Here is an 18,499-nt window from a genome sequence, read left to right on the forward strand (position 1 = left end):
TTCGCGGTGCACTGGGAGCTAACCTTCCGCGATTGCGTGCCTATCTTCGTGAACACGAAGGGTAAAACTCACGGTTCACAATTTTCTCTTCGCGATCGCGGAGCACCATGCACCAGATGATAGCAGAAGCTCAAAAACCAATTTTTTCCAAAGTTCAAATGGTCCGTAGGTTATCCGAAACTCACCCGAGCCCCCGGGCTCCAAATCAAACATGCACACAGGTCCAAAAATCTCATACGAACTCGCTCGCGTGAACAAAATACCAAAATAATGCCTAGAACTACGAATTAGACACTAAATCAAATGTAATTTTTAAGAAAATTTTAAAACTTCTATTTTCACAACCGAACGTCCGAATTATGTCAAATCAACTCCGTTTCTCACTAAATTTGACAGACAAGTTATAAATGACATAATGGATCTATTTCAATTTCCAGAAATTTAGCCCCGATATCAAAAAGTCAAATCCGTAGTCAAACTTTAGAAATTTTTTAGCTTTTAAATTTCTAGTTTCTATTAAATGGCCATAACTTGAGCTAGGAACCTCCAAATTAAATTCCGGACATACGCCCAAGTCTCAAATTACGATACGGACCTACCGAAACTGTTAGAATACTGATCTGAGTCCGTTTGCTCAAAATGTTGACCAAAGTCAACTCAATTGGGTTTTAAGGCTCTATTTCACATTTTAATCCATTTTTTACATAAAACCTTCCGAAAAATAATACGGACTGCGCACGCAAGTCGATGAATGATGAATAATAATTTTCGGGATTTTAAAACATAAAATTTATTATTAAATTTAAAAATGACCCTTTTGGGTCATCACACCATCCTAGAACTTAAATTCTTTTGAATAGCTTTCTTGAACAACTTGAGAAACCTCAACTTCCACTTAAAAAAATTGAGATCTAAGTAAACGAGTAAAACTTAAAACTAAAACCTTATTTTAAATCACATGCTCATTAAACTAAACCCCATGAACTTGTCCATATAGTGGTAATTGTATCTCATCTGAGAAAAAAGTAAAATTCTCTACAGATATTTTCTTGTCGAAAACGTATTAGCCAATGCAAATCAAACGAACACTTGCTTGCATGTTACTACAGAAAACCATTAGTTCTTTACTGTGAACAACCCTTTAATGCAGCGCGCGGACGGCTTGAAGTTAGAGTAGCTTTTTTGCAGATCTTGCATTATAGTTAGTGTGTTTATTAATTAATTGACGTCAAGAATTATGTAGCCTTCCCCTCTCATCATTTTCTTATTTGTACGTACATGTCCAATTAGATGTGAAAAGTTACACGTGTAGTAGAAAATATGAAAAACAGAGTTCAATTTCAGAAATGATTGTTGTGGAAAAGTTTTAGATAACATATCTTGTACTTTTGTTCTTCCATGGAGTCCAAGTAAAAAACAAACATTATAACGTATCTACAATTCATCCAATTCACTTTTGAATATGAGTTATATATCTAATATTATATTTTAACTCATTTCCTACTTCGACAAGACAAAATCCCTATTAGGATTATTACAAGGAGATTTTTAACTTTGATTCCAACAATTTAAAGCAATTTGACGTTTATTTTTTATTTGGACTCCACTAAAAAAAAATACACGGCATCATTGTAATTGTAATAAAGAAAATTATAGTGAAGATTGTATATGGAATATTCAAAAATAGTTTTGCCGCAAAGAGGGAGAAAAGAGATGAAATAAATAGGAGAAACAATCGGTAAACTAATAAGGAGAAAATAGATACTGCGTAGGAAAAGAATTAGGAAGAGAGAGAAAAGTTTTTAATATATTTATAGACAAGTTATTAATTATTTAAACCATAGTTAGGCCTTGCTTTAGTCAATTTAATCTTAGCCATTAGTTTTAACTTATGTCATGTGTCCTTAAACTAAGCTAGAGCTTGAGAAAAATGGAGAGAAAAAAAATAGAGAGGAGTTGGATCCTTAGGTGCGACTTGTGCTCACAAAAGACAGAAGAAACTCTACATTAACATGTATCATATACTCCATCCCTTCCATAATAGGTGACAATTTGACCTTTTTACTTTGGTTCAAAATAAGTGTCATTTTTACATAATCAAGAATGAATTAACTCTAGTTTTTTAAATTTGCCCTTATTTACATATCCTAATGTGTCAAGTTAACAATATACAAATTTTAATTAAGCGTAATTTAGTCAAAACACTTACTCCCTCCGTTTTAAGAGGGAGTATTTGTTTTCTAGGAGTTATAGCCTATTTGGATTGGCTTAAAAAAATACAAAAATAACTTTTAAGCTAAAAAACACTAAGTTGGGGTTGCCCATCTAATTGCTTTTGGCTTGTTTTAAGCAGTTTTAAACTTATTTTAAGAATTTTTTAACTTTACCAAACACTGAAAAAAATTTAAAAAGAGTTTAAAAACTGATTTGATCAGATAAAAGCCAATCCAAACACCCTTTTAATTGTCTTATTTGTATGTTTTATTCTGGTTTAATTGTAATGCACACGTTTTATTGACTAAAGGGAAAAGTTTCAAATATTCCTTTGTACTCTCTGGAATTGCTCAAATTTGCCTTCTTTTACATTTTTGGTCCATAAATACCCGTCTTTTAGCTCTTGTATTTGCTCCTGTATTAACGGATCTCCATTCAAATTGTTCGAGAAAAAAGTCCAGATTCAATCCTCAACTTTTGACGATGATTAAAAATTACCCTCACTTTGGAATTCTTTTAGGATTTTAGGCAAAAACTAGACTACTTTTTCTTAACGGTGGGGATAAAATCAGACCAAAAGTCCAACAGATGGCAAAGTTGCACATATAGTAAACAACAACAACAACAAAACTCTATATACTAGTATATGCGCCGAAAATATTAAATAAAAGTAATTTCACAAAATTGTTATCTTATTGTTATTTTCACTGCTCTATTGTTGGAGTTTCTTGCAGCCTTAATTATACTATAGTGCATTATAAACTACTTTACTTTGCATGTTGTAACCAATGAACTTTATATTTGTATAAATTAAATTAACCTTTGAATGCAAAATTATTTTTGAAAAACTCCACGCATTCTTCATATTGTGAACGCCCTTCAACTGTGCAATTTTGAGTACGTACAAAGGAAGGATCGTAATTTGGAAATATTATGGAAAATAAATGATTTTAACGGGTAAATCATTTTGGTAACTTTCTTAAACTTGTCAATCGAGATAATATAAAGATGTTACTGATACTTAGTTTATCATATAAATTTGTTGCTGCATATAAACACCAGTGCGTAATATTCTTTTACCTCAGATAAACTTGCATTACACTCAGTAGAAAATCAATGTAAAGCATATGACAACATCAAATACTTATCAATTCTCACAACAATTTAAAAGAGTTATTCTTCTCCATAAGATACAGTTTACATATTAAAACACTCAGCATAACAATGTATTTCAGAAACTTTAATACATCTCCAACTTTTGCAAAAGCAGCTATAGAGATATTATTCATCCATCCAAAATTGCAGATCTCCAATTCAAAGTATCCGGATATATATCATCGGCACCGGTCGGCTGAGCCGATGCCATGTAACCTCAAACACCAAACCTTGCTCTGCACTTCTAGTGTATGTACTATTTCGCATGACCATAAGCATTTGTTTCCTCGAGATAGAGAGGCTGTTTCGGATAGACCCTCGGCTCCCTCCCTCCAAGAACTACCACCTTACTCTTCGGGTAACTCGAACTCACAATCTCTTGATTGGAAGTGGAGGGTGCTTGACGCTAGAGCAACCCACCCTTGTCAATGATAACTAAATAAAAAATAGTTATTAAGCCTCACAAAAGTTACTTAGTAGTATCTCGAAAATATGTTCACAATATATAATAACTGGACTTGTATATAAGTAGGAAAGACGTAGAGTTGAGACTAAAGCTTGTCAACAATATCATCACCTCACTTTTCTTATCAAGTCATTCAAGTATATAAGAAAATGTATGGCTAAGGATCAGAATTCAATGACAGCAACCATATTTATGGAAAGGAAAAACATGTAAAAAACCTGCAAAATAAAACTCCAATGAATAAACTTCCAATTGACAGTATGAAGACTAATATCTGTTGTTGCTCTGCACAAACTTTTTTCAGAACTGTTTTTCAATAACAACAACAAAAGAATCAGGCTAAGAAAAAAAAAGATCTCCAAAAAAAGCTGATGATATATAGAAGAAATTATAGAAAGGAAGACCTAGACTGTAAGTGAAAAATTGATCTTGCACGTCTAAAATGTAAGATAAATGATATGAATGAAGAAATATAACGATTAAACTTCCTTCATGGTACACATGCGAAAAGCTAGTCAAAAATAGAAGAACCTAATAATACTGAATATTAACCTGGTTGCGAAACATAAAAAGTAATGCAGTTCCATCACGAGGTGCATCTTCCTCAAATACAACTTTGTCTATCTGAATGTCTTGAGACGGGGCAAATATATAGTAAAAAAGAAGAAGAGAGAAACCCCACATTTTAGACAAAATTTTAATAAAATAACGAAATAGATGCCAAAACATATGCAAAGATAAATCTTTAAAGATATGCATCTTCGAGACCGAGGGAAAAAAAAAAGAAGCACCACATTTTGGACAAAATTTTAATAAAATAACGAAACAAATGCCAGAACATATGCAAAGATAATCTTTAAAGACCAAGAGAAAAATGTTGTAGCAGAATAAAAGGCTTAATTTCTAGTTACTTTTCTTTTGCATTACGTTCCACCGCCATAAGGCATTCGATCGGTCAACTCTGTAGCAGACACAAATGACGCGAACCTAAAACAAATGTGAAAAATAATATATTGAAGAAGATTATGTTTCCCTGATCTGAAGAGAACGACTAACACGCTTATATACCTTATTTTGTCTTTTATTCACTTGTTCTGTTGTCTTATCACATTTGTTAATATATATATATATATATATATATATATATATATATATATGAAGTGCTACAGGTTTCAAATGATACTTATTAACAAAGTAAAATATTATCATAACATGAAATGTTGGTTCAATGTTATAATACAGTTAGCAGCATGGACTGAAAACAATCATAAGACTCTCTTATGGGTTTTGGTTCTCTTTTGTATATGTTCCTAAAAGGATGGAGAGTAAAGAAGAAGCTCCTTACTTATTGGCTCAAAATCTTTAAGATATCGCCATAAAAGATGACTTAATTGACACATGCTGATAACATCTACCATGTCATAGAATTTATTATTATTATTTATTTGAAAAGAAGGACATATAGTATGGGTTTGATCCATTAACCAAAAGTTGTTGGTACATTCATTTGAGAACAAATTTGTGAAGTTATATTTTTTAGCTTTGCTTCTATGATGGTCAGAAAGAGAAAAAATAAAATAATTGTTCATGATCATGTTGGTGGTCTAACAAATACAAAAACTGGATCGAAAATTGAATATATTATTTTTTTTTATCCTTAATTGCCTTCAACAATATTGGTCATCTTGAAGAAAATAGTTATAATTAATAAATCGATGCTAATTATTCCTTTTTATCAATTGATACATTCTGAAAAATCTCTATGCGGAATAGAGAAGCTCCTAAATTACCACAAGCTAAAGATTAATAATGGCAGCGAGCAATCCAAAAGCATATCACTCATTGCATGTACTTTGAAAAAAGCAAGTTTTCATCCGATCATTCTAAGCTCAACTTTTTCCTATTCTTTATGTTGTTCTAGTTCTAAAGACTAAGACTTGATGTTTAATCTTGCTTTACCAAAAAAAAAAATAAAAAAAATTAATGTTTAATCCAAGCTAAACCAATAAATTACTACTAGAAAATGGCTATTTTCTGACCGCCTAAATGGTCAGAAAGCGGTCAAAAAATGTTAGTTTTCGATTATTTTCAGACCGAAAATGCGTAGTCGCAAAAATAGCTGGTTTGAAATAGTTTGCGATCGAATCCGTCCGTAATTTGCGACTACAGCAGTCGTAAAGTCAAAATAGAAAACTACTAATAAATGTCGTCAACTGTCCGACTGACGCGATCACAAACAATTTAAATTAAATTTTAATTTTATATTAACTTTTCCACTACCTCGGTCGCAAACGGTATATATAATTAAAATTTTATTTAATCTTTCTCACCGGAGTGGTCGCAAATAATATAAAGTATTTTTATTTTATTTGAGTTTTCCCACTACTGTGATCGCAAAACTAATTTAAAATTATTTATTTATTTATATTTTCCACTACTATGGTCGCAAATCTAATTTAATATTTTAGTTTTTATTTAACTTTGCCACTACAACAGTCGCAAATGTTCATGAATCTGGAAAATTTTGAAGCGCTTTGCGACTATTGTGGTCGGAAATCAGTCAGACAACTCGGAATATTTTGACAATTTCTAGCTCTTTTAAAGTAGCACCACCTGCCAGTTCAAATATACAGCCACTAACCAATTAATCCACCATGCCAACCAATTAATCTACAATGCTAACCAATCAATCCACCATTTCAACTAATCAAATCCATAAAATGCAAACAATTATAGAAAACATAAATATTTGTAACTAAAACATCCAAAAAGAGTTAATCATTCTAGTACCATTCAATCTAGTCTAAAATATTATAATCATAGTCAAGTGTAAACATTACCAAGTCTAAACATCTAACTACACCAAATAATAATGTCTCAAACATCACAACCATAATAAACTAAAACTCATTATCCCCGCCATCCTCTCCATTCAAAGGATCAAATGGACGTCTTCTCATAAATTTCTCCACAAGACTCTGCAATTTGTTAAAATTTATGCGATCTTCTTTCCGTTCCTCCTTCAACTCTTCAACTTCTTTTCGTAATGCATCCACCTCTTTGTGATCCTGCGAATAACTCGCATCACCAGACAAGAAGAAATTAGTAGTTGTTTACATCAGTGTGATAAGATAGTTTCCGGTTGTTATCGACATATGGTCTAGACTCTAGAGGGAAAGTTCAAGGAATAATAGAAGTAACATTTACTTCTGTTGTAAGGAACAACAAAGTAAATGAGGTCCTTTTTTTGTTTTGTACTCTGGGATTCTTGCTTATTTATGGAACTATTGAGGAAATGAAGTATAGGTGTTTTATCTTTCTTCTGAATAAGTATTTGAGAAGACATGTGATTTAAAGTGTTCTGCAAAAGTATAGTATTTAATGTCATTGTTACTGAATCTAAACCTTAACTATGCACAAGAGATCACCAATAAAATCTTAGTTCCTATACATTATAGAACTGCCTGAAATTTCTGTGTCAAGCCAACTGCCGAACATCTTTGCATACTTCTAAAACATGCAAATTCCATATTTTTAGCATTTGCATACTCCTAAAACATAATGAGTAGTACTGGCAATGAGTTCTGATATTTCTCAGTTTGGATCAAAACCCTACTTTTGTAAGGAAATGTCTTCTGATCTCTGCACTTAGTAGTCCATGCCTTAGTTTTCTCTTCACAGCCAACTCCATGCACCTATATCACATAGAACTACCTATTCAAGTTACATTAAATTAGTGTCAATGTTCAAAAAATGTGGTAGTTATTATTTTTTTCTATTCCATTGTTTATCTTGCGAGTGTATCGATTTATATTGTTGAACTAATAAAATTTTACATGGTTTGCGCTTGTAAGAAGATTTTAATTTTGTTGTTGTTAATTACAATATTAACTTACTCAAGAACAGACTCAGTAGAAAATAAAGCTGAATATCCAGCAAAAGCTTAATAATCAACCTAACATTTGCAGAATGGAATTCAATAGCACTAAAGATAACAAGATTATCTAAGCCTTAATGATTTAAACCTCATAAACTCTAAATTCTAATATATTTTGCATTTAAATTCTAATCTATTTTGCATTTAAAGCTATTGTACTTTTTTCCAAATGACATACTTCCCTTTATCAAGTCATTCAAAAGATATACATATATTGCAATTTATTCTTAGCTAGCGCGTGGCCTACTATTCAGCCCCGCGCAACTACTGCTAAACTTCTCTATATGGAATCACTCTTTCACTGCAAATCAATTACTTTAAGACAACTGATAACATACTACTTGTATCTTAGAAAAGCATGTTTGTTATCCTAAAAATCAAACAATCACGCGTTTGAGTAAGTGATAAATATCCCTTCACAACTCTTCTTTTGTTTTCCTCTCATTGCTATAACTTCACTCAGTAACAAACCTCATGTCCAATTACTTGAACAAAAAAACTTAAAAATGGGTCTGATCCAACCATCAGAGAAGAGCCCATATGAAGTGTCCAATTAATACACTTTTCACTGATTAAAGAACTATTATTGATATTTTACTAGCATGATTCATTCATTAACATTCTTGTCTTACTTTTCAATTTATATTATATTATCAATATGATTTAACTGAGTATAGTACATTACCTGTCTTACTTTTCAATTTACCAAATTCATACTTACCTTAAAATAGTATAATGAGAACCTTTGACTAAAAGAAAATCATTGAACTATACTAACATGCCCTTCTGTTTTAGCAATAGCTGTATCCTAATGGAAATTAAAGAACAAACATATTAATGCTGAAATAGAGATTGAGAGAGAGAGATAAGCCCTAACTGACAAGGGAGAATAAAGAGAGAAGAGAGGAGGAGCAACAAGATGAATGCAACAGTGAAAGAAATGAATGCTCTGCCTTTGCATTACCTGAGCAACATGTATATATACACAACTCCACTAACTACTCTAACCACCTCTCTAACCAATCATATGCACTATTAACTGACTAACTAATGCACTAATCTGCTAACACATAAATAGACTAAACTACCCCTTACTCAAGTTACATCTTTTGTTTCAACACTCCCCCTCAAGCTAGGTGGTAGGAAGACATCAAGTACACCTAGCTTGGATAGCAAATGCTCGTGTTGTGCTTATGGTAGACCTTTGGTTCGAATGTCTACTAACTGCTCTTTTATAGCTACATATTCTATTCGCACCAGACCATTCTGTATCTTCTCCCTTATAAAGTGATGGCCTATTTCAATGTGTTTGGTTCGTTCGTGAAACACCGGATTAGCAGCTATTTGAATTGCTGATTTACTGCCAATGTAGATATTCACAGGGAGGTCAACTTTTATACCAATGTCTTTGAAAAGACCAAGTATCCACACCAATTCAGCTACAGTTGATGCAATACTTTTGTACTCAGATTCTGCAGAACTCCTAGAAATAGTGCTTTATTTCTTTAACTTCCAGGATATCAAGGAATCACCATATCTGATGAAGAATCCTGTTACTGACTTCCTAGTGATAGGGAAGGCTGCCCAGTCTACATTACAATATGCAGTGATAGTATTTCTCTGTTTGCTAGATAACAATATGACTTGACCTGGTTGATTCTTCACATATCTAACCACCCTTTGAGTAGCTTCCAAATGAGATCTTTTTGGTTTCTACATAAACTGGCTTAGTGTCTGAATACTATATGCTATGTCTGGCCTTGTGACAGTCAGGTAGAGTAGTTTTCCTAGTAATCTTTGATACTGGCTGATGTCTGCTAACACTTCATCATCAGTTGCGCTAGAGCTGCTAGTATGTTCATCATATTTCTTTGTGGTCAATTTGATGTTGGCTTCAATAGGTGTTGCTGTAGGTTTTGCAGCTCCTAGTCCAAGCTCAAAAATCAGCTCTAGAGTGTACTTCCTTTGGTGCATCAGGATGCCTCTCTGTGACCTGGCAAACTCAATGCCAAGAAAGTATTTAAGCTCCCCTAGATCTTTCATTTTGAATTTCAGCTGCAGCTTGGTCTTCATCTCAGCTATTAGTGTCAGATTAGGCCCATTGATTAGCATATCATTAACATAAACTAAGATGATTATGATATATTCCCCTGACCCTTTGATGAACAATGAGTGATCATGTTGGCTTTGCATGAAGCCAAATCCCAGAAGTGCCTCAGACACTTAGCATTCCACTGTCTGGGTGCTTGTTTGAGCCCATACAGGGATTTCATGAGTCTACATGCTGGTCTTGTCTCCCCTGGCTCTGAAAGCCCTGAGGTAAAGTCATATATATCTCATCATAGAGATCTCTCTGAAGAAAAGTATTGTACACATCCATTTGGTGAATGTGCCACTGCTCAGAGGCAGCCATAGCTAGAATGGTTCTAACAGTAACCATCTTAACAACTGGGCTAAATGTCTCTTAGTAGTCAATACCCTCTTGTTGACTGTACCCTTTAGCCACAAGCCTGGCTTTGAACCTCTCCACCCCTCCTGTAGCTTTATACTTCACCTTATAGATCCACTTACAACCAATAAGCACCTTGCCTTCAGGCAAGGACACCACATCCCAGGTGTGATTGGATTCTAGTGCAGCAATTTCAGCTTGCATAGCTTCGACCCACCTAGGATCTTGAGCAATTTGCTCAAAAGAAGTAGGTTCCTGTATTGAAGAGAATGCAGTCAAATATACCTGATATTTGGGAGAAATTCTATCATAGGGCACATAGTTAGCAATGGAATAGGGAACAGATTTGTGTCCAGGTTGTGACACAAAGTCCTTCATCCAAATAGGAGTCTGCCTTGTCCTCAAAGATCTCCTCAGACCAGTGGAGAGTTGAGAGGGCATAGAAAGAGTAATAGAAGGTATCACATCTGCTGCAGATTGGTGTAAAGAAGAAGAGTCAGTAGACTCATGCCTAGCAGGAACAGGAGGAAGTGAAGGCTGCTCTTCGCTAGAACTAGGCAATTCAGGAGACAAGAAAATAGGTGGTGATGTATCTGTGATGTCTTTGAAGGGAAATATATCTTCCCTAAAGGATACATCCTTGTTGATAAAAAAACAATGAGAAGTAAGATCCAGTAGAATGTAGGCCTTTTGAGTGTCAGAGAAGCCCATGAGAACACATGGCTTAGCTCTGGCAGGAGTTTGTCTGTTTCATGAACTTGCTTAGCATAGCACAGACATCCAAGAATTCTTAAGTGACCCAGATTAGGTGCTCTACCATACAATAGTTCAAAAGGAGAAAGGCCATGAAGAACAGAAGATGACATCCTATTTATGAGGTACACTGCTGCAAGCACATAATGCCCCCAATACTTGATAGGAATATAGGTCTGAAACCTTAAAGCTCGCGTGACTTCTAGGATGTGCCTGTGCTTTCTCTCAGCAACTCCATTTGCTGAGGAGTATAGGCACAAGTTCTTTGATGAATGATACCATACTTCTGAAACAATGTGGTACAGGTAGAGTTGACAAACTCAGAACCATTGTCTGACCTGACTGCCTTTACAACTTTGTTAAACTGAGTTTGAATGAGTACAATAAGCTGAGTAAGTACCACACTTACATCAGATTTGAGTTTCAGTAAAAAAACCCAAGTCATCCTAGTAAAGTCATCAACAACAGTCAGAAAATATCTATTGCCATCAAAAGTTGCATAGTTATATGGACCCCAAACATCAAGATGTATTAGATCAAATGCAGTAACAATCTTAATATAGCTAGAAGGAAATGGCAGCCTGGTTTGCCTAGCACAAGGACATACACTGCACTTATTGATAGTGTCATTGATACTAGCTAGTTCGGCAACAAACAATTTACTAAGAACAATACTAGATACATGCCCTAGTCTTTTATGCCACAAGAAAACATCAATTGTAGTGTCACCCTGTCTTGACTTTATTCCAGCAGTAGCTAATGATAATGCAGTGAGCATCTTTCCACCATATTTCTGCAGAAAGTATAGACCATCTCTTTCTCTGCCAATCTTCCTCACCCTGCCACTGAAGAGATCCTGAAAGACACAAAAATCAGGATAAAAGGAAGCACATCATTTAAGGTCTCTTGTCACTTTGGAGATTGATAATAAGTTAAACTTGAACTGAGGTACATAGAATACATCTTTAAGTGTGCTTCTGTTCGAAATATTGCTGTCACCAGTGTGAGTCACTGGAGTGACATCTCCATTAGGTAACAAGACTGTCCTAAGCTTAGAAGGAGTAACTATAGAGGTCTTAGTAAGCAAGTTAGCATCTGACACCATATGATTAGTTGCTCCAGTATCAATAATGTCACGACCCAAAATCTCATCCATCGTGATGACGCCTATCTCAATACTAGGCAAGCCGACAATCTCAATAAATTGCATATATTTTAAATTTGAAAACATAATGATTTAATTTAGCGGAAGAAATCTCACAAGTATAAATATAAATACTCTCAAAACCCGGTGTCACTGAGTACATGAGAATCTAATATGAATACAAGTCTGGAAAATACAGTCCATAATAGTCTGAGACCAGATAGAGTAAATAAGGAGACAGGGAAGGAGAGGCAAGTTCTGCGAAAGACGGTAGCTACCCCTGAATCTCCGAAAAAATCAACTGTGCGAAAGAAATCAACACCCTCTATGTCCGGGAACATCTGAATCTGCACACGAAGTGCAGGGTATAGTATGAGTACAACCAACTCAGTAAGTAACAATAATAAATAAAGAACTGAGAAGGTAGTGATGAGCTATACAAATACAGTTCATTTTCAATAATTCCAGCAAAGAATAGACATGCTTTCAAATCCGACAGTTTAAATCAAATATGTTTTATACAGTTCAAGTTCAGGTAATCCGGATATAAAATCTTTAAGAAATTTCACAACAATGACAGATAGCAACTAAGTGAAACAACAAATGAAAAGCAAGTACAGCCTCTCAGGGCAATAGTCACTCAACTCATCACAACAGCTCAATCACTCGGCTCTCAGCCCTCAGTACTCATACTCAATAGGTACATGTGCTTACTGGGAGTGTACAGACTCTGGAAGGGCTCCTACAACCCAAGCGCTATAATCCGCACGGACAACTCACGTTCTGCACGAACAACTCACGTGCTATAGTATCAATATCTAGATCCACACGGATAACTCACGTGCTGCACGGACAACTCACGTGCTATAGTATAATATCTGGATCCGCACAGACAACTCACGTGCTGCACGGACAACTCTCATGCTATAGTATAATATCTGGATCCGCACGGACAACTCACGTGCTATATTATAATATCTCACAATCAGGTCCTCGGTCTCACTTAGTCATAAATCTCTCCAGTCTCTCGAGCTCTCAATGATCGTGCAAATCAGCCCAAACAACAATAATATGATTCATCAATAATAAACAATAGAGACTAAGATAAAATAAACAAGTAAACTGTGACTAAGTACAAGACAACAATTTAGCAGATAATTCAACATGTGCACGCCCTATGTGGTCTTTACAGCACCAACACATAGCCTAAGCATGATTCACTGTAAAATTTCTATAGCACAGAAAGGGCACATAGATAACAATAAGCTTATTCAACTTTCTAGTTTCACGGAATGGACCAAGTCCCAATTCCCACAGTGCATGCCCACACGCCTGTCACCTAGCATGTGCGTCACCTCCAAAATACTCACATAATACAATAATCCGGGATTTTATACCCTCAGGACCGGATTTAAAACTGTTACTTACCTCAACCTGTGTAATTTTCTATTCCGCTATGCTTTTGCCTCGTGAATTGGCCTCCAAACACTTCGAATCTAGCCACAAATAATTCGATTCAGTCAATAAAAAATCTAGGAATTAATTCCATATGAAAATATAATGTTTCCATAAAAATCCAAAATTTTATCCAAAAATCGCCCGTGGGGCCTACATCTCGGAACCCAACAAAAGTTACAAAATATGAATGCCCATCCAACCACGAGTCCAACCATGCAAATTTCACCAAATTCCGACATCAACTCGACCCTCAAATCTTCAATTAAAGTCTTCAACAAGCCCAATTCACCCATACATATCCCTTTTATCCTTAATAGATTTCATCCTTAGCCTTTAAGCCCCAATCTAGGTTATATGATTCAATAGTTAATCATTATTAAGCTATTGAAGCACTAGAATCACCAACCATCCTAACAAGATTCAAAAATTCACTATTCATCTTCTTCTCCATTCAAGAACCCTAACTCACAATACCCATTTCAAGGATTAGCATAATTCTTCAACCAATTGGTACTTTCTAATTCACAATATATTTCAAATACTTAATCCATAGTTGTATTTAAGTGTAGGGTGGAGAATTTACCTCTTATAGCTCAAACCCTAACTTGAACCCTTTTGAATGATTCTTGAAGATTAGAAAAATCCCTATGAATTTCAATCCATGTAGATGTTAATACTACCATTAACTAGTGTTAATCCATTATAAAAATATCATAAAACTCACCTTTGATGTTTATTTGGTTGAGGATGCTCCACCTTCTCTCTAGAACCCAAAACTTAGCCAAAAGTTTTATCTTTTTCTCTCTCCCCGAACCTCCCATGTTTTATAAAAAAATGAGTTGCGTAGGCTGGCTGCGTAGCCTACGCAGATTGGCTACACAGCTTAACCCTCCCCTTCACTTCCATACTGATTTTGCCTACGCAATGGTGCGTAGGCTACGCAGACTCGCATAGCTGTTCTGCTACTCTTTAGTAAAATGGTCATAACTTCTTGTAGAAATCTCCAAATGATGAACGGTTTGATGCGTTGAAAACTAGACTCAAAGGGATTTAATTTGATAGTTATACACCATATAACTCTTCATATCCTGAGAGTTATACTCGTTTGAAGTTAGATCTTGTACAAACTCACGTGAAACTTTATCCAATCATATAATTTTCAACCTGACTTATCCTTAGGGCTCTTCTTAGACCCTTAACCATTTTTAATGCACCTCATACATATATTATCATGATCAATTGATATCATTCAAATTACCAGTCTTGTTCATACCCGAATTGATATATTTAGCATCTGCCAATCTTCTTAATGGTCTTAAAACACTTGGAAATTCTTCCGGGGTGTTACATTCTCCCCCACTTAAGAATATTCGTCCTCGAATGTTTTACAAGTCATTATTAGGCATAGTATTATCCTCTTTTCACCTTAACCATCATCTCTAATCATTCTTGACTTCATATAGATCTTAGATATTCTTCCAACATTTCAATTTCCTTAAGGCCCCAAAATTTGGCTAACTCCCAAACTTTTCAGAAATTTCGGCAGAGTGTCCTCTACAATTGGCCTAACCACCTGTCAGAGAATCACCAAATACAGTCCTAACAACATATTCATGAACCAACGACGCAACATAACATTAAAAAAATGCCAACCGTGGCCTCACGAGCAGTATACTACCAAAAAGGAACACCTTTAACATCAGCTATACAGTTGATACATAATTCATAGAAGGTAACTCTTAGCATTTTTGTAGAACACAACTTTATAAATACATGACTATTCAAACAAATGAGGGTTCTTCTTCTTCATTTCCTCCCCGGCTTCCCAAATGGCCTCTTCAACCTGTTGGTTTCGCCATAACACTTTCACGGAGGCAATTTCTTTATTTCTCAACTCTCAAACATGTCGGTCTAAAATGGCCACCGACTTCACATCATAAGTCAAATTACCGTCCAGCTACACTGTACTGAAATCCAAAATATGAGACGGATTTCCAACATACTTTCGGAGCATGGACACATGAAATGCTAGATGAATACTTGATAGACTAGGTGGCAATGCAAGTTCATAAGCCACCTCTCCAATCTTCTTAAGTATTTCAAAAGGCCCAATATACCGAGGGCTCAACTTGCCCTTTTTCCCAAACCTCAACACACCCTTCATGGGTGAAATATTGAGTAGAACCTTCTCCCCAACCATGTAAGCAACATCACGGACCTCCCGGTCGGCATAACTCTTTTGTCTAGACTGCGTCCTGCGAAGCCGCTCCTGAATCAATTTAACCTTCTCCAAAACATCCTGAACCAAATCAGTACCCAATAGTCTAGTCTCACCCGGCTCAAACCAACCCACCGGAGACCGGCATCATCTCCCATATAAAGCCTCATACAGAGCTATCTGAATGCTCGATTGGTAGCTGTTATTGTAAGCAAACTCTGTCACTGACAGAAATTGATCCCAAGAACCCCCGAAATCTATAACACAAGCGTGTAGTATATCTTCCAATATCTGAATAGTGCGCTCGGACTGTCCGTCTGTCTGAAGGTGAAATGTTGTATTCAGTTGAACCCGTGTACCTAATTCTCGCCGTACTGCCCTCCAAAACTATGATGTAAACTGCGTGCTAAGAGTTGTTCCTAAACCTTCGAATCACTATTACACCTTACTACATGTCACGACCCGAAATTTCCCACCGACGGAACCGTGATGGCGCCTAACATTTCACTTGCTAGGCAAGCCAACGTTAGAGAATCATTAAATCAATTCCTCATTCCCATTCAGTAATTAACAATAATTAACTAAGATAAAATAATATAAGTGCGAAATATCAGAAAACTGCATTAATTACTACCACCCGGATCTAGAGTTACAATTCACGAGCATTCTAGAATTTACTATAAGTAATATTCTGAAGGAAATACAACTATATGAATGAAAGAAAACAACAATGACATAAAAGATAGGCGGGGACTTCAAGGTCTGTGAACGCCTACAAATCTACCTTGAGTCTTCGGACATCGGACCAATAGCAAAAATCTCGATCAACATGAGCCGGTATCAAAGTCTGCACAGAAAGTGCAGCGTGCAGCATCCGTACAACCGACCCCATGTACTGGTAAGTGTCGAGCCTAACCTCGGCGAAGTAGTGACGAGGCTAGAACAAGACACCCACATATAACCTGAACAATATAATCATGCTAGTGGCAACAACAGTAAATAAAGAAATAACGCAGAAATAATGGGAAGGGAACATACAGTAGGGGAATACAATATAAAGAGCAAGAATAATGAAAAGACAGAATTAAACCGAAAATCCTTAAACGAATTGAGCAATTAAAACAGCAAAGGAAAACTGCACGGCATCACCCTTCGTGCTTTTACTCTCAACCTCACCAAATAAATAAATAGAACGGCACGGCATCACCCTTCGTGCTTTTACTCTCAGTCTCACCAAAAAATAAATAGAACGGCACGATATCACCCTTCATTCTTTTACTCTCAACCTCAACAAATAAATAAATAGAACGACATGTCATCACCCTTCGTGCTTTTACTCTCAACCTCACCAAATAAATAAATAGAACGACACAGCATCACCCTTCGTGCATTAAACCTTACATAATATACACGGTATCACCCTTCGTGCTTTTACACTCTTTCTCACAATATAAATAATGCATGCACGACATCACCCTTCGTGCTTTACACTCCTCCTCACAAATCACAGAATCAATCACAACGGATAGATATGAGTATCATAAAGAAACCAGTATTTTACCTATAATCAATAGCACAAGGTAACCTCAGCCTTGAATCAATATTCGAAAGTTACCAAATCTCAGTGAAACCAGATATAAGTCACCTAACATTTCAAATAACCCGCTAAACATGGATAGTAGAGTTTAAGGCTACAAAATAGACAAGAATAGAATTTCACTCGCATGCTTTGACTTGACAACAATGCATAGAGGCTCGTCACCTCAACTATACATCGTATTTAACAACCAATCACGTAGCAAATGAACACATAATACCTATTCCCTCAAACCAAAGTTAGACACGATACTTACCTCGCTCCGAAGGTCACTTAATTCTCAATCACAGCTTTTCCTTTAGAATTCATCTCCAAACCACTCGTATCTATTCAAAAATGACTCAATAATATCAAATATTGCTAAAGGAATCAACTTTAATGAATAATTACAGATTTCTCAAATTTTCCTCCAAAAGGTCGAAAAATCGACCCTGGGCCCGCTTGGTCAAAACCCGAGGTTCGGACCAAAATTCATTTACCCATTCATCCCCGAGCCCGAATATATAATTGGTTTTGGAATCCGACCTCACATTGAGGTCTAAATCCCCAAATTTCTGAAATCCCTAGTTTCTACCCTAACCCCTAATTCTACCATGAAAACTCTAGATTTTAGGTTGAAAATTCAAGAAATGTAATGGGTAATTGAAAGAAAATAGTTTAGATTTACTTACCAACACTTTGGGGGAAGAAATGACTCTTGAAAAATCGCCTCTCGCCGTTTGGGTTTTGAGAAATATAAAATTTTGGCTAAAATCCCGTTTTTGGATTCTGTTAAGTGCTGGGCAACAGTGTTCATCGCGTTCACGAGAGCACTGTCGCGTTCGCGAAGAGTATAGGCTGCCAAGCCTTCGCGTTCGCAAGACAGTGCTCGCGTTCATGTAGGCTACCCTTCACTGGTCTTCGCGTTCGCGAGTCATTGTTCGCGTTCACGATGAAGAAAAGGCTGACCCCCCCTCCCCAGTTCCTAACACTACGCGTTCGCAATGGTCTTGTCGCGTTCGCGAAGGGTAACGCCCCCATTGCTTTGCGTTCGCGAAGAAGAAATTCCGGCCTCATCAGTTTACTCTTCGCGTTCGCGAGAGTACCTTCGCGAACGCGAAGAAGGACA

General features: G+C 36.0%; 1 long non-coding RNA gene across 1 annotated transcript in view; it reads right to left on the reverse strand.

The window, feature by feature from the left end:
* Nucleotides 1–3,819: 3,819 nt before the first annotated feature.
* The window catches only part of LOC138900711 (uncharacterized), a 33,431-nt gene continuing 18,751 nt past the window's right edge, over nucleotides 3,820–18,499 (reverse strand). Inside the window, exon 2 of the long non-coding RNA XR_011411907.1 lies at nucleotides 3,820–4,141. This is a non-coding gene — a long non-coding RNA (uncharacterized lncRNA). The remainder of the gene's footprint in view (nucleotides 4,142–18,499) is intronic.

This window comes from Nicotiana tomentosiformis, chromosome 11, assembly GCF_000390325.3.
Source record: "Nicotiana tomentosiformis chromosome 11, ASM39032v3, whole genome shotgun sequence".
In the NCBI taxonomy this organism is placed as follows: Eukaryota; Viridiplantae; Streptophyta; class Magnoliopsida; order Solanales; family Solanaceae; genus Nicotiana; species Nicotiana tomentosiformis.